The sequence below is a fragment of the Triticum urartu genome, chromosome 3 (genome assembly GCF_003073215.2).
Source record: "Triticum urartu cultivar G1812 chromosome 3, Tu2.1, whole genome shotgun sequence".
NCBI lineage: Eukaryota > Viridiplantae > Streptophyta > Magnoliopsida > Poales > Poaceae > Triticum > Triticum urartu.
In genome coordinates this window covers 1436394-1458510 of record NC_053024.1, presented here as the reverse complement: position 1 = coordinate 1458510, position 22117 = coordinate 1436394, and the positions used below count along the sequence as shown (strand labels likewise).

The following is a 22117-nucleotide window of genomic DNA, read 5'->3' as shown; positions in this document are numbered from 1 at the left end:
TTTGCATCGATGCTCTTTGGAATTGATGGATTACTTAGAAAAACTGAAAACCTTTGCTTTCATACTTAACAAATAATTAACCAGGAGTGCATTCAGAAGTTCAAAAAGTCAAAATCCGGTCTGAATGTTCAAGCTTTGATCATAAAATTTCTCTTCAGTGTTTCTGACTGGTTCCAAAAACAAAACCATAAGAAAACTATTTTTATTACAATGTAATGTTGTTAGATTATTGTTGCACAAAGATTGAACTTGGACAGTCAGAATACATGTCGAATATTTTAGACAGAGGGAGTGCTGCTACCCTCGGGAAGTTAGGAGACAGAGACACTTGCGATGTGTTGCCTGCCTCAATCATCTTTAGTGCAAAAGCTATCTCCAAAAGCAGAAAACACCATGGAAATCTGTAGTGCTGGAAAAGCAAAAAAAAAAAAAACCAAGCTTGCAAGAGCAGCTGCATCTCAATCATCTTTGGAAAAGAAAAAGAAAAAAGAAAAAGCAAAAACAAAGCAGCAACATACATACGTTGATTTATGCTTTGGCAAAGAGGAACGGAGGAAGCAAAAGCCCATGCATCCATGAAGCTACTCAATATGGAGGTATCAAGCAACGCATTTTGCACTCTTTAGTTCCAAGCAGAGAAGAAAGGAGGAGCCAACTTGCTTTGGTCTGTCTGCAGCTTCTGAGGGCAAAGCGTCACACTCCTGCATTACCAGTTTGATGATCGAGGAAGCAGATCAGACTGCCAATCTAAGTTTCTGCTATCTCGAGCTTCTTGTCTGCTGTCTGCTGTAAGGTACGCATGTACTAATTATTCTTCCAGAAGAAAGTTTGCGTATATATGTAGTTGAGTAGCATTACTTGTTGACGATGGCTAAGCACAAACGTAACATATTGTCCTTGTTACTGTGCTTGTACTTATGTAGGTGGTGCCGATGAGTTAGATTGATCCAACTTGCAGCTGATTCTCTCTCATGGTCTTCAGCAGAGGAACCCATCCTGTGATTCCTGATTCCTGAGTAGTTATTCCCGTCATTTGAAGATTTGTTAAGTGAGGCAGCTGCATTCATCTCTTGGCTGGTCTTGGACAGAGAAATTGATCATGAGTCCGGTCCTCGTCAGTTGATTATGGCTTAACTTTGCTGCTGCTTTCCTTTCTTGGTCTTGGGCAGATCATGAGTTCTGTTGGATACGAGGTATGCACTCTTGATAATTTTAAGGTTTTCTCACTAGCGAGGCACAGTTTTCACTCAAGAGGCGGTGGATCCTCACACCTAACTAGTTTTCTAAAAATGCCTATTATAACTGCTTCGTTCTGAAATGAATTACTCCACGTTTTTATCGGAAAAAAAGGAATTACTCCAGATACAAACATCATGTAATATGTAAAACATTAACCCTCACACTAGATTCTCACTGGATAGGGCCTTGGACCGAATTTATTTAGTTTTTCTTCTGGCATGCATGCAGGGCGTAATGTGATGCTCGTTGGTTTTGCTGCTTCTTTTTGAGAAACCGGGTTTCGTTGCTTCTAGTTGCACACGATTGTATATTGAAAAAAGAAGGGAACTGTGATCCAAGTTTCTGTTCTCTCGAGCTTCACTCCCCTGCTGTCTGTTGAGGTACGCACGTAATAGCTAGTAACACACAGTTACATTTTCTGGCTTCACTCCCCTCTGAATTATTCTACCAGAACAAAGTTTGTGTATACATGTACTGGTTAACAATGGTGAAGCACAAAATTAACATGTTGTGCTCGATGTTGTGTTCGTAGGTGGTGCCAAGATCGTGAACGGATTGGTTAGATTGATCAGATTTGCAGCTGATTTTCTCTCTGGGTCTTCGACGGAGAACAGTTGAAGATTTATAAAGTTTTAAGCTGCTTTTGCCTCTTTCTTGGCCTTGAACGGAGGAATTCATCATGAGTAGTACTCACCAGTTCATGATTGGTTAAATTTGCTGCTGAATATCTCTCTTGATCTTCGTGAGAGGAATTCATCATGAATAGTGGTGTTCGGAAGTCGGTAATACTCTTGTGCCTTTTACGTTCACAAAGTAGTACATGCATGCATATGCATGGTTTTCTTTTAGCTGGGAGTAACTCTCGAAATTTTCATTATTGTATCTCCATCGTTCTTACATCGACCTTAAATCATGCACGACTAATATATAGTTATTTACCCAAAACCATCACACTTGGAGCTAGGTAACAACTTGATACCACATTTGTGCCAGGGCAAAAAAAAACTACAGAAACTGCACCTAATCTGTAACGCGGAGCACTGATGCTCAAATTTGGCCGTGAAAACACGGATCTGACCGGTTGGGCCCACCTGTCGGGCTGATGTGAGATGCCTACATGGATAGTTTGCTGAGGTGGCTGAAGGCCCCACCTGTCGGCATCTCTCTTATCCCCCTCTCTCTCCCCAAGTCAATTTCTTCCCCAGCAGCCCCGACACAACCAACAATATCCAGCGCCGCGGCCGGAGCCTTACCCCGGCGAGCCTCCCTGCCGACCCAACCACCTACCATCCGCCGCCACAAGCCACTGACCTGCATGGATCCTGCCCCAGCCGCACCTCTAGCACTTGTCCCGCCCAGATCCGGCGAGGATCCGCCATGCCGCCCAGATCGCTGCCTGGCGCTAGCGCCTAGTCGAAGAGGAGCACGACTACAGGAGACCTCGCCCCGTGCATGCTTGCTTCCGCCGCCGTTTGCTGCTGCTTGCCTGCGGGTACTCCTTCCCCTCTCCGCCGCAGTGACCTCGCCGTGGTCACCACCCTGCGACCGGCCACCGGGGGGTCATGGATAGCAGCGGTAGCTTTTCCGCCTCTCCATCGAGCGCGGGCAGGGTAGGTGGAGCAACCATGGAACGTCGGCGTGGTGGGTGTTCTCGCGTCGGGATAGAAGGTGCCCCGCGGATCCGTCGTCGATGGTGACAACGACGTGAGATCGCCCGCACCCAGAGCGAGCTCGCCGTCGAGATGATTACCTGCGTATGGTCTTCTCCTATCTGCCGCAGCAACCTTGCCGCAATAGCACCCTATCACCGGCCACCGTCGTGAGCACGCACGTCCGAGCTCAGGGAGGTGGCGTTGGAGGTTCACGGGAGCGGGAGCGGCGGCAGCTAGTCTGTCTCTCCATGGAGTGTCGATGGGGGGAGATAGGTGGGCGCCACCGCTCGGGCAAGGATAGAGGGGGGAGGACGGCGGCGTGCTCGCCGGAGGAGAGAGAGAGGTGGAAGCGAGAGATGAGGAATAAAGAGGAAAACGGGGAAATATGTGACGCTGACAGGTGGGTCCCCGTCCACCTCAGCATTTTGTGCACATAGGCATGCCATGTCAGCCCGACAGGTGGGCCCAACCTGTCGGTTTCGCTGTTTTCGCTAGAAATCAGGCCATCAGTGCTCTCCGTTACTCATTAGGCGCATAGTTGGTAGTTCTTCGTGCCCTGTCCAAAAAGTGATGCTAAGTTGTTACCCTAGCCCAGCTAGCTAGAGCGCTATATATGGTTTTATCACTGATTGGACGTCAAAGTAATTTGTGAAGTAGGCTTGGCATCCCCATTAGCTAGAAGAATTTTGGGTTTGAGAGTGCACAATACTTTGGGTTCTGAACTAACTTCAAAAGCGATATATGTTGGGACCTAGAGTTTCTACACTCAGGAGCAAATGCTCCTGGTTTGCTCCTGGTGTGAACTTTAATATAAAAAAAATCAAAAAAATCTGAATCTTTTTGTGGCATACTTCCACAAATGTTAGTTGTGCATGCAAAATTTCATCGCAAAATCACATTGGTTGAAGGCGTGGTAAAAAAACAAATTCGATACTCTGAAAATGTTACTTACACTAGTGCAAAACCGGGATGTATCACCGGTTCGTAAGGGCCTGTAGTACCGGTTCCGCAACTGGCACTAAAGAGTGGGGACTAAAGGTCCCCCCTCCCCTTTAGTACCGGTTCGGCACGAACCGCCACTAAAATGCACCCACGTGGTACGAGCCAGCGACAGGGGCGGAGAGCCCTTTAGTACCGGTTGGTAACACCAACCGGTACTACAATATTTGAGGGGGTTTTGGTTTTATTTTTTATTTTTCCTTTAATTTTGTGTTTTCCATTTAATTCTTTTTTGTTTGCTGGTATTTTATGATACTACATATTGTACACGTTATGCATATATATAAATAGAATTTCTCGTATAACCGATATATATATATATATATATATATATTCTCCTTTGGAATCTATGACTTGGTCGAGCAAAAATCCCGCTATTTCCTCTTGAAGTGCTCGTATGCGCTCCGTTGGTAGGAGCTTCTCCCGCACGTCTTTGAACTGTTAAGAAGGAGATCAATATGCATGCATGTGTATTTGTTGTGTGACTAGATATCGATAATCATGTAAAAATTGTGAATAGTGTTCTGTCAAATGTGCCCATTGCTGTCTATCAGATTTGCTCTTTTCGGACGCCATTATGCGAATGTTCTCGCAAATGTAGAATGCACACGCATCAGTCCCCGACGCCTGCTTCATGGCCTATGTACGAGAATTGAATTTAATCAGGTAATAATTAATCAAGCATGATAATTAATTAATGATATTGAAACAAGAATTAAAGAGATGGTAGCTAGCTAGTACTCTTAATTACTTACCTTGGGTCGATACCAAAACAGGTTTTGTCGCCATTTTCCTAGAGTCATCTTAATGAACTTTGCCCAAGCCCTGCCCGCCGGCAAAGAAAATGAATAAGGGTTATGATCGAAATAGTTGATATCAGGAAAATGACGAACAAAATAGGCCGAGATATAGTTAATAATGATTGAAATTACTTGTTGACTATCCCCTTCAAGATGGTGAAGTCACTTTCTTTTTTAAGTAATGAGTCCAGTACTTCAATTGTTCTTTCTTTAACTTTAATGACTAACAAGATACAGTGATAACTGCATGCGCACATGTTTGCATGTCTTAATTAAGCGGGCATGTGCATAACACTAATCAACATTTAGCTAGCTAGTAAGCAAAAACAGAATTTGTAGTACAAGACAATGTGACTCACAGGAACTTGTAAGGAAGTAGTATATTTTCATTGGTATTGAGGCGCTTCCAGAACTCTAGCATGTTATTCTCTACATCTGCTTTACACCATTCCAATTTCCATGTGTGTTCATTAATGGTATTTTGGTCAATGAACCCAATGCCATCACGTTCAGCTTTTTTCATTTCATACATCTTCATCCTGCATAATACCACAAAAAAGAATATATATATATATATATATATATAGTAAGGATAATTACAGGTAATGATCGATCAGTGAGCACTACATCTAGCTTGAGACTTAAATTACAGAAAGAAATCACTTACATACAATAGCAACTGACAATAGATTTGTCGAGTGCATCTTGATTGAATAACTGAAATAGTTCTGAATACTCAATGGACAGAGCTTTCTTATGGAAGTAATGCTCTTCCTTGACTTGCGCCATGAGGGACTCTCAATTGGAACTCTTGGTAATTTTCATGTACCAATCATGCAATTCATACATTATCGTTGGGAGATTCTTGACCTCCTCGGGCTCGACCAAAGGTTTGCCATGGACATATTTCCGTTTTATTTCCTCCTCTCTAAGGGGAGACATGGGCTCGATCTCGAGGAGTTGTCCAACAGTGATCTTGAGCATTTCAGCCTGCATTACATGCTCCTCGGTTATTACCAGATTGCCCAGCTGGGGAACGTTAACGGTTTGCCCACATATATATAGGGCGCCGGTACTCTTATGTATTATTGGCACAACAAGCGGGGGGGGGGGGTCGATTGCGCCGCCTGTTCTCCCAACTAGGCAACGGTTTTCCCGCATTTTTTGCCAGCTGCTTGGCTCGAGCTCGACTCCTTCTGTACTCGTGCTCGATGTGCCCGCACTATGGCTGTGTTTTGCTCCTCGGTCATGTCGTAAGGCCTCTGAGAAAGAGGAGTGACACTTGGACCATATTTATATCGCTTGCCTCCGCCTGTACTTTCTGTACTACCTCGACTCGTACCGCTATGCACCACAACTGCGTCGGCTCTCTTCCGCGATTGCTGAGGCGGCGGAGATGGCTGACGTGGCTTAGTTGGAGCATGAGGAGTGGATTGACGCTGTGCCGGACTTGAAGAAGGAGGAGTGGTCTCACGCGGTGTCGGACTTGAAGTAGGATGAGTGGACTCACGCTGTGCCGGACTTGAAGCAAGAGGACTGGCATCACGCGGTGTCGGACTTGAAGCAGGAGGAGTGGCCTCACGCTGTGCCGGACTTGAAGTAGGAGGAGTGGCCTGCTGCTGTGCCGGACTTGGAGGAGGAGTGGCCTCACATCGAGGAGGAGTCGGATGACGACGCGGTGTTGGTGGCCTTCGAAAGATGATGCAATCCTTTCTCCATAGGATGATGCGATGTATGGCTTCTCCCAGTGTGTGCTCCTCGTCAAATCCAGGAATGTCAAGCTCTAGCCCCGAATATTGGTCCACCACCTCATCAACCACGACACGAGCATAGCCCGCTGGAATCGGGTTGCAATGGAAGGTTGCATCGGGGGGATTTGTATAAGCAATGGCGTCCGCCACCTTCATGGATATGTTCTTCATTTTGAAGTGTAGCTCGCAGTTAGCGCTCTCCATGATGTCATCCACAGGGTATCTATCCAGCAATGCGTCGCCCGGGGCGGAACCAACGCTGCTTCTCGGCATGGATGGGACGGTGCTATCCAATGATGGATCATCCGCTAGCCGTTGCCGCTGCTGATACCCCCCTTTCCTGGCTAAGTGAGTCGACCTGCTGTTGCTGCCACTGGAATTTCAGTGCCAAGTCCGCGTGCGCTGATTCTAGGCCTAGAAGGCGTTCTGCTTCATGCTTCCTCTGCTCCTCCTCCAGCTTCCTCTTCTTCTCCTCCTCCATCTTCCTTCTTGCACGGCTTCTGTAGTCGGCGTTCCAGTCCGAAAAGCCCTCATACCACGGAACAACGCCCTTGCCTCGTGTTCTTCCCGGGTGTTCAAGATTTCCCAGGGCGCGCGTAAGCTCGTCGTTCTCTCTGTTGGGCGTGAACACCCCCTTTCGAGCATCTTCTATTGCTTCAAGTCACTTTTCTCCGGCTCCTTTTAAACTTGCCTTCTTCAAAACCAGGCCTGTCTTCGGGTCCAACGCCCCCCATGCGCATAGAACCAAGTTCTGCACCTAGGGGGCAGCTCCTAGTAACTGGAGTGACCCCTGCATCCACCATCTCTTGCTCAGACTTATCCCACTTAGGCATTGCCACCGCGTAGTCACCTAGCCCCGGCCTACGGAACTGCGTCTTTTTTGCGGCATTGGCCTTGTCTTTTCTCGACCGTTCCTTAGATAATTCTGATTCCTTGAATTTCACGAAAGCGGGCCAGTGTTCTCTTTGCTTCTCCAGTGTTCCCTTGAATTCTGGAGTCTTCCTTCCTCCTTCGATGTAGTTGGCCCATACAGTTTTCTTGTGGGTGTTGAATGCAGTTGCCATCTTCCTAAGAGCAGCGTCCTTGACTTTCTGCACATCTGCATCAGTGAAATGATCTGGTAGGGTGAAATGTTCCATGAGAGATTCCCAAAGCGTTTTTTTTCTCTGTCGTCGACCCAAGTAACATCTGGACGTTTATTTCTTGGCTCTTTCCATTCTTGAATGGAGATCGGGAGTTGGTCCCTCACAAGAACTCCGCACTGACGAATGAACTTGTTCGCAATGTTCTTAGGCGTGCTTAGTTCACCATTAGCTTTGATGGCATCGATGTTGTACTTTACACCCTCCTTCAACTTTTTGCCCGAGCCTCGCTTTGTCCTGCTGTCTGTAGAAGTAGATTTGCTCGATCCGGAGGGCTGACATAAGAAAGAGCGATTCGTTAATATATCTTCAAATAAAAAAACATGTGATGATCACCAGATGCCTGCTTATATAAATATACCTCGCCGGTCTCTATTATTTCAAGATCAACATTGTCGGCGTCATCATAATCATTATCATAGTTCATGACTTCATCAGTTCGGTCGTCACGATCGAATATCATATCATCACCCTCCCCGGTGAACCAATCCTACCTAAAGCAGCGCTAGGGGCCAGATTTGGCGATCTAAGGAGACTTCATGACGATGTGCTGCGGATAGAGAAGGGCCTCATCGCCTCGAAAAATCCAGGATACCCACTCTAAGTGGTTAATGTGCCGCGGCAAAGTTCGTACGTCCACACATGCGCCGCGGACAAGTTCTTCCTTCGATTCGATTACATCTTCGACATGTTTCACGTGAAGAAGCTGGATTTTACGTTTGTCCGCCTTTATGCCTTGCACATGAACTACCTCATCGGGGTTGAGCAGATACCTTATATCTGTGTCGCTGACCCGTACTTCATGCACAAGCGCTTCTTGGGAGTCTGCGCAGAGCACCGTGAATACGCGAGGGACTACATTGCCAGTTTCATGCTCGCCAATAAGGACAAGGAGGCAATTCTCGTGCCTTACCATCCCCTGTAAGTCATCCGCGTGAATATCCTTCCTTCAATTTCAATCATTCATTTGGACGGTAGAGGCTAATTAATTTGGGGTGTACTTATTTTGCACAGCGGCGGACGCGCCATCCTCATCATCCTCTACCCTCGATACTCCCACGCTCTTTACTTGGACTCGTTGAAGAACATTAAAAAAAAGGATTACACCAACATCAAGTCTGTTCTCGACAATGCTATGTTTTACTATGGCACACGGGGTGGAGAGGTCAAGGACAAGAAGAAAAGGGACAGCAGGCCCGCCTTCGGCCATAAGACTGACTTCTGCTGCATCCAGCAACTGAGTGATTCTCTTAATGATGGATTCTATGTCCTACACCACATGCTGGAGTACAGACGGGATCACCAGAACCTTCGCATGTCACCTAGATCCGGCGATGCCCATATTCTGCAATGTGCAAAGAACTTAGGAGATATCAAGGATCATCGACTTCGAGCTGAGTTCTATCACATCCAGCGCGAACTTGCCCAAATCATCATGAAGGAGGTCGTCAAAAAAACAGGGATTTTCTACGAAGAAGGACAACTGTCGCGGGAAGACGTCCGAACACGCGTAGCCGCTCAGCGTCTCAACCTGAAGCCTTTCACTAAGCTCGGGGACTATCTCCCTGACTTGGATGGATGGCATGACATGTTGGAGAGATTGTCGATATATGACAATGTGTCCGTTTAGTCCATACTTTCTGTATGACGAAACTTTGAGTTATGCACGACGAAACTTTATTTGTGATGTAATTAAACCGTCCTCCTCGACTAGCGAAGATCACTCTAGTTAGGGCATTTTGGGTACGATGGACTTTGTTATTTATGCTTATGATATGTTGCTTCTATTTTTGCCATGTCTGTCTCTTTCTGTTGCTCAACTATATATGTTGCATATCATTGACTCATGTGATGATGCAGGTGCATAGATCATCGATGGCGAAGAAGTGCTACGCCAGGAGTATACGACGAGTGGCCGGAGTGTCAGGCCCAGGTGTACCAGTTTCCGGTTTTCGAGCGACAGCCAGTAGTTAGTTTAGGTTCACGCTAAAGCGAGAGAGGGATACGAACTCATGTACTACATAGTTCCGCTCTCACTCATAGTGATATCTCTTCTCACGTATATCATTGTTTAGATTGATGACGATGTAGTTGCAAGTAATCGAGACTTGTATCGCTATTTTCGAGATGATGACGAGAGACCACTTTGTGTTGGATGATGGTTATGATGATGACATGATTTGATGAGACTATTTGTATGTATATGCTATGATTACATTTGTATGTGTATGCTAAAGATTATTGTATGAAGCCTATTCAAATACAAAACAAATATGCAAAAAAACAGAAACTAATAAAACTAGCAGTAGCGAGGGGAATAAAGTTAGCAGTAGCGCTCCCTTACCAGTAGCGCTTCCTGCTAAAAAGCGCTGCAGATATTAGCAGCAGCACGTTGCACTAAAGCTCGCTACTGCTAGCCATGTATAGCAGTAGCGTTGGATGACACGCGCTACTGCTACATGTTAGCTGTATCACCTTATCAGTAGCGCGGCATCCCGCACTACTAATAGACAAAATACCCGCGCTATTGCTAGGGTTTTCCCTAGTAGTGGTACACCTTTTTTATTCCACAGCTGTAAAATAATGGCCTTAGGTACACATCCATGTCATTACCGGGTTGCTTAGGGCCTTGGATGAGCACTCATGACATAATGAACTTTCGCTTCATGCACAACCAAGGAGGAAGGTTATAGATACATAGAGTCATGGGACAGATGCTATGATTGCTGCTCTGCTCCTCAAATGGATTAATGTCATCTGCACTTAAACCAAACCATACGTTCCTTGCGTCATCTGCAAAGTCCCACCACTTTCTCTTGATTTTTCTCCACTACGACCCGTCAGCGGGTACTCTCAACTCCCCGTCTTTCTTACGGTCTTCTTTGTGCCATTACAACAACTTGGCATGCTCTTTGTTTCTGAAGAGACGTTTCAACCGTGGTATTATAGGAGCATACCACATCACCTTGGCAGGAACACTCTTCCTAGAGCGCTCGCCCTCAACATCACCAGGGTCATCTCGTCTGATCTTATACCGCAATGCACCACATACTAGGCATGCGTTCAAATTCTCGTACTTACCGCGGTAGAGGATGCAGTCAATAGGGCATGCATGTATCTTATGCACCTCCAATCCTAGAGGGCAAAAAACCTTCTTTGCTTCGTAAGTACTGTCAGGCAATTCGTTATCCTTTGAAAACTTCTTCTTCACTATTTTCAGTAGCTTCCCAAATCCCTTGTTAGATACACCATTCTCTGCCTTCCATTGTAGCAATTCCAGTGTGGTACCGAGCTTTGTGTTGCCATCTTCGCAATTTGGGTACAACCATTTTTTGTGATCCTCTAACATGCGATCGAACTTCAACTTCTCCCTTTCACTTTGGCATTCTCTTTGTGCATCAACAATGACCCGGCAAAGATCATCATCGGGCACATCGTCTGTTTTCTCTTGATCTTCAGCTTCCCCCGTTGCAGTGTCACCGTTTTCAGGGGGATAGTTGTCATTATCCTCTTCTTCTTCGTTGTCTTCCACATAACCCCTCTTTCTCCGTCCTTGGTCCAAACATTATAGTGTGGCATGAAACCCTTCTCAAGCAGGTGGATGTGAAGGGTTTTCAAGGAAGAGTTATCATTTGTATTCCCATAGACAGTACGTGGACAATACATAAAACTATTATGCTTGTTTGCCTCAGCCACTCACTAGTAGATAAAGGGCCTTTAGTCCCGGTTCATAAGAGCCTTTAGTCCCGGTTCTAGAACCGGGACTAAAGGGTCGTTACTAAAGCCTCCCCCTTTAGTCCCTCCACGTGGCCGCTGCCTGGAGGTCCACCTTTAGTCCCAGTTGGTAACAATAACCGGTACTAAAGGAAAATTTATGATTTTTTAAAAAAAAATTGAATTTTTTTTAATTTTTCAAAATTTTGAATTATTTTAACCTCTAATCTCTAATCACCCCTCATCACTGCTCAATTTAACCTTTAATCTCTAATCACCCCTCATCATTCCAAATCATCTAACTTCCCGAACGGTCACCCATCCTCTCACTACTCCAGCCTGAGCACGCTTAACTTTCGGGTTCTATTCTCCCTCGTTTCCAAGTCTGCACTTGCTGTTTTCCTAACAATAGTAAGATGTCAATTCTATTAACCCTCAGGAATTTAGCTTGAGCATGAAGTCACACATTTCACTATTTGAGTTTGAAACTATTGTTCTAAAAAACAATAATTATTTAGTAACACTAATATTTCTTGAATAAGTAGTTTGACCACAGTTTGACCCTAGTTTGACCACAGTTTGACCAGATTTGACCAAAATTCAAAAAAACTGAAATAATTATTTAGTAACACTAATATTTTTCTTGAATAAGTAGTTTGACCATTGTTTGACCACAGTTTGACCATATTTGACCAAAATTCAAAAAAAATGAAATAATTATTTAGTAACACTAATATTCCTGAATAATTATTTAGTAACACTAATACTTCTTGAATAAGTAGTTTGACCATAGTTTGACCAGATTTAACAAAAATTCAAAAAAACTGAAATTTGAGCATAACTTTTTTTCCTTTTAGAATTTGAGGATTCTAAAAATTTGCAAACAGGCCGTAGAATGATTTTTCCGACATCGTATGCAAAAGTTATAGACGTTTTACATTTTCCCTACATTTTTCAAAACATGTCCAAATTTAAGTTTTTAAATTTTCCTAACTAGTAGATGTAGTAATATAACTACCTCTCGAAGGATTTTATTTTTTGAAGTTTTTATCATTTTCTTTTGATTTTTTTGAAACAAAAAAGGCGATCCACCAGGGGGTTAGAGTTTGAAAATGGGACCTTTAGTCCCGGTTTGAGACACAAACCGGGGCTAAAGGGCATCGCACCCTTTAGTCTCGGTTCGTGCCTCAAACCGGGACTAAAGGGCTCAGGTGAACCGGGACTAATGCCTTAGCCGCACGAACCGGGACCAAAGTCCCGGTTCGTGACTGAACCGGGACTAATGGGCTGACCCGGCATGGACTTAATTTTGCCCCCTTTTCTACTAGTGACTTCGAGAAATTTATGCAGGCCCTCAATATAATCAGAGGTGCGTCGGTCCCGTACATCCATTGCCAGTTCATCTACGTGCATTATATAATTGAGTGTATCAAAAACCATTACAGAACATCATTACACTGGTAGAAAAAGGGCCTATAGTCCCGGTTCGTAAGGGCCTTTAGTCCCGGTTCCTGAACCGGGACTAAAGTGTCGGTACTAATGCCCTGTACCTTTAGTCCCGGTTCAATCCAGAACCGGGACTGATGGGCCTCCTCGTGGGCAGTGCGCAGAGCCCAGGCAGGAGACCCTTTGGTCCCGGTTGGTGGCACCAACCGGGACCAATAGGCATCCACGCGTCAGCATTTCTGTGGCTGGGGTTTTTGTTTTTTTTTGAAAGAGGGGGGGGTTTGGGGGGTTAATTTAGGTGTTTCATATATTGTGTTAGCTAGCTATAATTAATAGAGAGAAGTGTCCTCTCTTACGTCCGTGCTTGGTCGACGCTACGTACTATACATACGTATAGAGAGGACTAGACACGCTAGTTAGCTAGTAAGCAAACGAAGGAAACAGAAGATCGTCATGAACATATATGCATACAGAGAAGTGATATCGGCCACCTCTCCTTCTCCGAGAGATTGGTCGAACAACAAGTTCTCGTATATCTATCCGACACTACCGGCTATATATATACAATAATTATCTCTTACAAATATAATAATACAGACTCATGGTCCACATAGTATTCTCCGTCTTCAGCGATCACTTGGTCAAGAAAGAATGCTGCCAATTCCTCTTGAATTGCTCGCATGCGAGCTGGTGCTAGGAGTTCATCCCGCTTCCGAAACATCTAATTTGAAGAAGGGGGTCAATACATATATATATGAATGAATGAAACTCAATACAAATGATGGTAATAAAATAAGATTGTGAATGTTGTTATTTACGTACTTCATATTGTTCGTCAGAGTACCCGCCCCGCTCACAGGTCGTGTGGCGGATGGAATCGCAGACGTAGTATCCACAGAAATCATTCCCCTTTTCCTGCCACAACCACTTCACAAGAAATAGAGGTCAATCAAACTGATAAGCAAGAATGCTAAATGGTATTGATGAAACTAGCGCTTGAATCACTAGGAGATGCGTGGAACATGCTACTATAGTACTTACTTTCGGGTGTCTAAATTCCAGCTCCTTCGGCAGTCCCGGAACTGTTCTGGTGAATTTTCTCCAAACCCTGCCGGACAAAGAAAACAATTACTTGATATCAGGAAATGAACAAAGTTGCTGATATGGTGGATAATGATCGATTTAACTTACTTCTTGAGGATTTCAGTCATGTCCGCATACTCTTGGGGATCTTTTCGTTTAGAGTCCAAGACGGTTACTACTCCCTGCTCAAGCCTAATCTCTAGGAGAATATAGTGGAAACTGCACACGCATGCATAACTCATCAATTACATTACTATAACCTGGACTAATATATAAGGGAAACCGAATATGCACAAGACAGTAACACTCACTTGAAGTTGTAAGGAAAGAGTATTATATCTTTGTTTTCATTTTTTTTGAATGATCGTAGCAAGTTGGCCTCGGTATCTTCGGGATGATGTTGAACCTCAGTTGCATCTATGAGATATGTGTTAATGAACCCAATATCACCGATTTGTCTTTTCTTCAATTCGGCGATCTTCATTCTGCATAATATAGTGAGGATAATTATAAATACATGCAATGAAAGAGATGAGCTATATAGAGAGACTTAATGACAGAAGTAGTAGTACTTACAGACAGTAGCAGGTGATCGTTGTTTTATCGAGGGCCAATTGATTGAAAAACTGATAGAACTCCTCAAATGGAATAGGCAACAGTTCAATTCCAACGAGGTCATGCTCCGGTTTAACTCTCGCATACAAAGTACCCCTCTCTCCAGACTCTCTGCAGATTTTCAAGTACCAATCATGTAATCTTTGCATCATCGTTGTTAAAGATTTTTCATCTTTGGCGAGAGGCTTCCCGTACTCGTATCTGTGTATCTGCACCTCCATGGTGTCATAATCATCGGGCAGGTAATCGTCAACATTGCCATAATCGGGCACCATCCTCGGATCGACGATGTCGCTAGGCACCTTGAGGGGGGGCACGATTGCTTCGCTTGTTCGCCGAGCTGGGCAATTTGTTTCCCAGCTGCTCATCGTTCTTTCAGCCTTTGATCACTGACTGTACTTCCTGACCGCTCCGCTTCGGCCCATGTCTTTGTAATAATGCGCTCATAGTTGCCTTTCGGCGAAGACTTGGGTGGTTTTGCCAGGGCAGCCAGAGCGCGCTTCACTTTCACTGGATCTACCTTCTCCTCCGGAGGTGGCTGTCTCTTTGATATCAACCCTTGAAACCAGTCATCCACTTCGGTTCGCACGATCTCGGCGTTCTCCTCCGGGGTCCTCTCATATGGTAACTTCTCTGGAGTCTTCAGAGAAGGACCGAATCTGTATGTCCTCCCGCCTCTGGTTGTACTGCTAGACGCCGACCGAGCAGACGGAGCGGTTGTCTTCTTTACTTGCTTACGAGGCGGAGGAGAAGGACTACGATGCGCCAAAGCAGCTGGAGTGGCGGCAGGTCTCTTCCGCCCTTGCTGACGAGGCGGAGAAGGAGGAGGCTGGCTGCTCGGGCGCGTCGGCGCAGGCGGAGAAGGAGGCGGAGTGCCGCCACGTGCCGGAGAAGGAGCCGGCCGAGGGCCCTGATCGTCACTCGCCGGAGGAGGAGGCGGTGGAGGAGGCGGAGTGCCCTGACTCGCCGGAGGAGGAGGAGGAGGCGGAGGCGTCCAGTTCAGAAGGTTGATGAGCTCCTTCCACCATAGGCATGGAGTCTTCAGAGCAGACCCCAGCCGAGTCTCCCCTTCACCGGTAGGGTGGTCAAGCTGGAGGTCCTCAAATCCCTCCATTATTTCATCCACCATCTATTGGAAATATGCCCTAGAGGCAATAATAAATTGGTTATTATTATATTTCCTTGTTCATGATAATCGTTTATTATCCATGCTAGAATTGTATTGATAGGAAACTCAGATACATGTGTGGATACATAGACAACACCATGTCCCTAGTAAGCCTCTAGTTGACTAGCTCGTTGATCAATAGATGGTTATGGTTTCCTGACCATGGACATTGGATGTCGTTGATAACGGGATCACATCATTAGGAGAATGATGTGATGGACAAGACCCAATCCTAAGCATAGCACTAGATCGTGTAGTTCGTATGCTAAAGCTTTTCTAATGTCAAGTATCATTTCCTTAGACCATGAGATTGTGCAACTCCCGGATACCGTAGGAGTGCTTTGGTTGTACCAAACGTCACAACGTAACTGGGTGACTATAAAGGTGCACTACAGGTATCTCCGAAAGTGTCTGTTGGGTTGGCACGAATCGAGACTGGGATTTGTCACTCCGTGTAAACGGAGAGGTATCTCTGGGCCCACTCGGTAGGACATCATCATAATGTGCACAATGTGATCAAGGAGTTGATCATGGGATGATGTGTTACGGAACGAGTAAAGAGACTTGCCGGTAACGAGATTGAACAAGGTATCGGGATACCGACGATCGAATCTCGGGAAAGTATTGTACCGCTAGACAAAGGGAATTGTATACGGGATTGATTAAGTCCTTGACATCGTGGTTCATCCGATGAGATCATCGTGGAACATGTGGGAGCCAACATGGGTATCCAGATCCCGCTATTGGTTATTGACCGGAGAACGTCTCGGTCATGTCTGCATGTCTCCCGAACCCGTAGGGTCTACACACTTAAGGTTCGGTGACGCTAGGGTTATAGAGATATTAGTATGCGGTAACCCGAAAGTTGTTCGGAGTCCCGGATGAGATCCTGGACTTCACGAGGAGTTCCGGAATGGTCCGGAGGTAAAGAATTATATATAGGAAGTGCTATTTCGGCCATCGGGACAAGTTTCGGGGTCACCGATATTGTACCGGGACCACCGAAAGGGTCCCGGGGGTCCACCGGGTGGGGCCACCTGCCCCGGGGGGCCACATGGGCTATAGGGGGTGCGCCTTGGCCTACATGGGCCAAGGGCACCAGCCCCTAGAGGCCCATGCGCCAAAGGGACAAGAGGAGGGGAGAGTCCTAAAGGGGGAAGGCACCTCCGAGGTGCCTTGGGGAGGATGGACTCCTCCCCCCCTTGGCCGCACCCTTCCTTGGAGGAAGGGGCAAGGCTGTGCCCTCCCCCTCTCCCTTGGCCCTATATATAGTGGGGGGAAGGGAGGGCAACCATACCTAAGCCCTGGCGCCTCCCTCTCCCTCCCACGACACATCTTCCTCCTCCCGCAGCGCTTGGCGAAGCCCTGTTGGAATCCCGCTACTTCCACCACCACGCCGTCGTGCTGTTGGATCTCCATCAACCTCTCCTTCCCCCTTGCTGGATCAAGAAGGAGGAGACGTTGCTGCTCTGTACGTGTGTTGAACGCAGAGGTGCCGTCCGTTCGGCGCTAGGATCATCGGTGATTTGGATCACGACGAGTACGACTCCATCAACCCCGTTCTCTTGAACGCTTCCGCGCGCGATCTACAAGGGTATGTAGATCCACTCCTCCCTTGTTGCTAGATGACTCCATAGATAGATCTTGGTGACACGTAGGAAAATTTTGAATTTCTGCTACGTTCCCCAACAGTGGCATCATGAGCTAGGTCTATGCGTAGTTTCTATGCACGAGTAGAACACAAAGTAGTTGTGGGCATTGATTTTGTTCAATATGCTTGCCGTTACTAGTCTTATCTTGATTCGGCGGCATCGTGGGATGAAGCGGCCCGGACCGACCTTACACGTACTCTTACGTGAGACAGGTTCCACCGACTGACATGCACTATTTGCATGAGGTGGCTAGCGGGTGCCAGTCTCTCCCACTTTAGTCGGATCGGATTCGATGAAAAGGGTCCTTATGAAGGGTAAATAGCAATTGGCATATCACGTTGTGGTTTTTTTTTGCGTAGGTAAGAAACGTTCTTGCTAGAAACCCATAGCAGCCACGTAAAACATGCAAACAACAATTAGAGGACGTCTAACTTGTTTTTGCAGGGTATGCTATGTGATGTGATATGGCCAAAAGGATGTGATGAATGATATATGTGATGTATGAGATTGATCATGTTCTTGTAATAGGAATCACGACTTGCATGTCGATGACGTGACAAGATGATCATGGAGCCCCAAGATGGAGATCAAAGGAGCTATATGATATTGGCCATATCATGTCACTATTATTTGATTGCATGTGATGTTTATCGTGTTTATACATCTTATTTGCTTAGAACGACGGTAGTAAATAAGATGATCCCTCATTACAATTTCAAGAATGTGTTCTCCCCTAACTGTGCACCGTTGCTAAAGTTCGTCGTTTCGAAGCACCACGTGATGATCGGGTGTGATAGATCCTTACGTTCACATACAACGGGTGTAAGACAGTTTTACACATGCAAAACACTTAGGGTTAACTTGACGAGCCTAGCATGTGCATAGACATGGCCTCGGAACACAGAGGACCGAAAGGTCGAGCATGAGTCGTATGGTAGATACGATCAGCATGAAGATGTTCACCGATGTCCGGAAACCCAACCTTCCACGGAATGGATCCTGGCGTGCCTCGTGTCCGTCCAGGGTGCTCAGGATTCCCGAGGGCCATTGTGAGCTCGTGGTTCTCTCTGTCTGGAAAGAACTTCCCTTGCTGCGCTGCTTCGATATACTGCTTAAGCTTCCTGACTGGTATGTCCATTTGATCGTTCGTCCAAATGCACTTCCCTGTTACAGGGTCCAAGGTTCCGCCAGCCCCGAAGAACCAAGTCCAGCAACGGTCTGGCCAGCTAATTGTCTCTGGTTCGATCCCTTTATCAACCAGATCATTCTCAGTCTTGCCCACTTAGGCCGGGCTACGAGGTAGCCACCTGACCCCGTGCGATGGTGAAGCATCTTCTTCGCAGCATTTTTCTTGTTTGTCGCCGACATCCTCTTACTCTTTTCTGATGTCTTGTGGGCCACAAATGCGGGCTAGTGATCTCTGATCTTCTCATATCTGCCCTTGAATTCTGGCGTCTCATTATTTTCGACAAACTTATTCAGCTCTTTCTTCCACCTCCTGAATAGTTCTGCCATCCTCTTAAGAGCAAAAGACTTGATTAATTTCTCTTTAACTGGGTTCTCTGGATTATCCTCTGGCGGTAGGGTGAAATTTGAATTTAGCTTAGTCCAAAGATCATTTTTCTGCATATCATTGACATAAGACACCTCAGGGTCTTCTGTAGCCGGCTTAAACCATTGCTGGATGCTTATCGGGATCTTGTCCCTAACCAGAACCCCGCACTGAGCAACAAATGCGCTCTTTGTCCGGAGGGGTTCAATCGGTCGGCCGTCGGGCGCGATTGCTATGATCTCAAACTTTTCATCCGAGCTCAACTTTTTCTTCGGGCCTCGTCTCTTTACCGAAGTTGTGCTCGATCCGGAGGGCTAGAAAAAAGAACAAAGACTTAATTAATATGTGTACATACCAAAACAATGAATGCATCAATCAGCTAGTCAGCACAGGCTTAACTAATATATATACCTGGCCGGACTCGGTTCGGTCACCGGAGCCGTCATCACGGTCTCCTTCTTGCACCGGCATTGGGTCACCGGAGCCGTCCTCATGTTCTTCTTCTTGCACCGGCATTAGGTCACCGTAGCCAGCTTGTTCATCCTCTCCTTCCAGACCATCAGTTTCGTTGAGAAACAACGAGACGGCATCACTTCCTTCTGCGATTATGTCCCTCAACAACGCTTCTTTTGCTTCGTCTAGGGCGGTGTCCATAGTTTCTACAAATATTTACAACATGGCAATTATTATTCAAACATGACAGATGGATATATTAGTGCCAAACGTAGAACTAGCTACCTAATCATAGTAAGCTATCGGGAGGGGGTATATATCGACAACGACGACACTACATCTATGTCCCTCGATGACCCTCGTTCCCGATAAAAAAAGAGGAAGAAGAAGAAAAAAAAGAGGAGAAGAAAGAATAGAGGAGAAGAACTCCTCTATTCTTTCTTCTCATCTTTTTTTCTCTTCCTCTTCTTTTTTTATCCTCTTCTTCCTCTCATGTTCGAGAGCATCGCTGAGGGGTCGGGAGGTTGCCTAGTGTCAAAGGATTCAACAAAACCATGTCTTCATCATTAGGCGAAAGTAACACGTGCATGATGGTACGAAGCTCTCCAAAGTTATTTTGGAACGGAGTCCTAGATAGGATAATTCGCTTTTTGGTACAAAGTTCAGCAAGAACCTTCCAAATATCGTTATTTGGAAGGCCTTTGCTGAAATTCATACAAGAAGGCAAATTATCCTATCCGGGACACCATTCCAAAATAAGTTTGGAGGACTTCGTCATGCCCTGGTTACTTCTGGCTAATGATGAAGCCATGGATTTCTTCAATACTTTGACACTAGGAAACCTCTCTCGACCCCTCGGCGATCCTCGACCCCTCGAACCCTCGATGACCCTGGAACCCTCGACCCCTCGGCGATCCTCTTCTTCCTCTCATGTTCGAGAGGATCACCGAGGGGTCGGGAGGTTGCGTAGTGTCAAAGGATTCAACAAAACCATGTCTTCATCATTAGGCGAAAGTAACATGTGCATGATGGTACGAAGCTCTGCAAAGTTATTTTGGAACAGAGTCCTAGATAGGATAATTCGCTTTTTGGTACAAAGTTCAGCAAGAACCTTCCAAATATCGTTATTTGGAAGGCCTTTGCTGAAATTCATACAAAAAGACAAATTATCCTATCCGAGACACCATTCCAAAATAATTTTGGAGGACTTCGTCATGCCCTGGTTACTTCCGGCTAATGATGAAGCCATGGATTTCTTCAATACTTTGACACTAGGAAACCTCTCTCGACCCCTCGGCGATCCTCGACCCCTCGAACCCTCGACGACCCTGGAACCCTCGACCCCTAGACGACCCTGGAACCCTCGACCCTCGACCCTATAGAACCCTCGAACCCTCGACCCTGAAACCCTCGACCCTTGACCCCTTAACGACCCTCGACCCTCTACCCTAGTTCCCGACCCTCGACCCCTCGGCGATCCTCGACACCCTCGTTCCCGATAAAAATTAAGAAGAAGAAGAAAGATCAAAGAAAAAAAAGAGGAGAAGAAGAAAGGAATAGTGGAGAAGAAGAGAAAATAGAATATATTCTATTTTCTCTTCTTCTCCACTATTCCTTTCTTCTTCTCCTCTTCTTTTTCTTCTTTTTCTTCTTCTTATTTATTTCTCCTCTTCTTCCTCTCCTCTTCTTCTTCTTATTTAGTTCTCTCGACCCCTCGTCCCTCTCTCGACCCCTCGACGACCCTCGTCCCTGATAACATTTTTTTTCTCCCCTCGACACCTCTCGACCTCTCGTCCCACTCTTGACCCCTCATCATCATCTATCACCCCCCTCGTTTTCTTTAGCATATATCCATGAACAAAATAATAATTCATATATAGAAAAAATGCTATATGAACATACATACATATGAGCATATACAGAGAGCATATACATAGCCAAATCCATATACAGAGAGCATATACATACATACATACATACATATGAGCATATACATACATACATAGCCATACATACATACATACATACATACATAGCCATACATATGAGCCTCTCGGCGGCGATGGTCAGAGCGACAGGGATCGATGGGAAGGGGGGAGCTCACTGGGGGCGCGACGGGGAGGAGGCCGGGGACGGGGAGGAGGCCGGCGACGGCGCGGGGGAGGCCGGTGACGCGGCGCGGGGCGACGGTGAGGGGGCCGGAGATGGCGCATGCAGCGACGAGGAGGAGGCCGGCGACGGCGCAAGCAGCGACGGGGACAAGGCCTGCGGCGGCGCGGGGCGACGGCGACGGGGAGCGGGCAACGACGGGCTCGGGGCGGCGACGACGACGACGAACGGCCTGGGGGCGTTGGGAGCGAATGGGAGCGGTTGGCGAAATTTTCACAAGTGCTACCTTATATACCCAGAGCAATGGTCCCGGTTCGTGGCACGAACCATGACCAATGCCCCCCTTTGGTCCCGGTTGGTGCCACCAACCGGGACCAAATGCCAATTTTCAGCAGCCCAAAGGGCGGGAAGCGGCGGCCTTTGGTCCCGGTTGGTGCCACCAACCGGGACCAATGGCCTTGTGCTGCCCCGCGCCCAAAAGTTTAGTCCCACCTCGCTAGTTGAGAGGGCTCGGGAGTGGTTTATAAGCGCTGCTGTGCCCACCCTCCCGAGCTCCTCTCAACTGCAGGCTTTCGGGCCTAATCTGTCACTGCAATGCCTGTGGGCCTACTGGGCCCGCTGCGGGCCTGAATCCTGGCGCATGGTAGGGTTTCTAGTCGTATTCAGGCCGTGGTGGCCCAGTAGGTGGCATTTTTTGTTTTTTTTGTTGCTTTATTTATTTTCTTTTGTTTTTTGCTTTATT

General features: G+C 46.4%; 1 long non-coding RNA gene across 1 annotated transcript; it reads left to right on the top strand.

Annotated features, from left to right (window-relative positions):
• Positions 1-559: 559 nt before the first annotated feature.
• Positions 560-9673, top strand: LOC125542242. Its single transcript, XR_007297827.1, has 5 exons — positions 560-793; positions 924-1193; positions 1468-1619; positions 1772-2021; positions 9444-9673. It is a non-coding gene; the product is annotated as an uncharacterized LOC125542242 (long non-coding RNA).
• The last annotated feature ends 12444 nt before the right edge of the window (positions 9674-22117 follow it).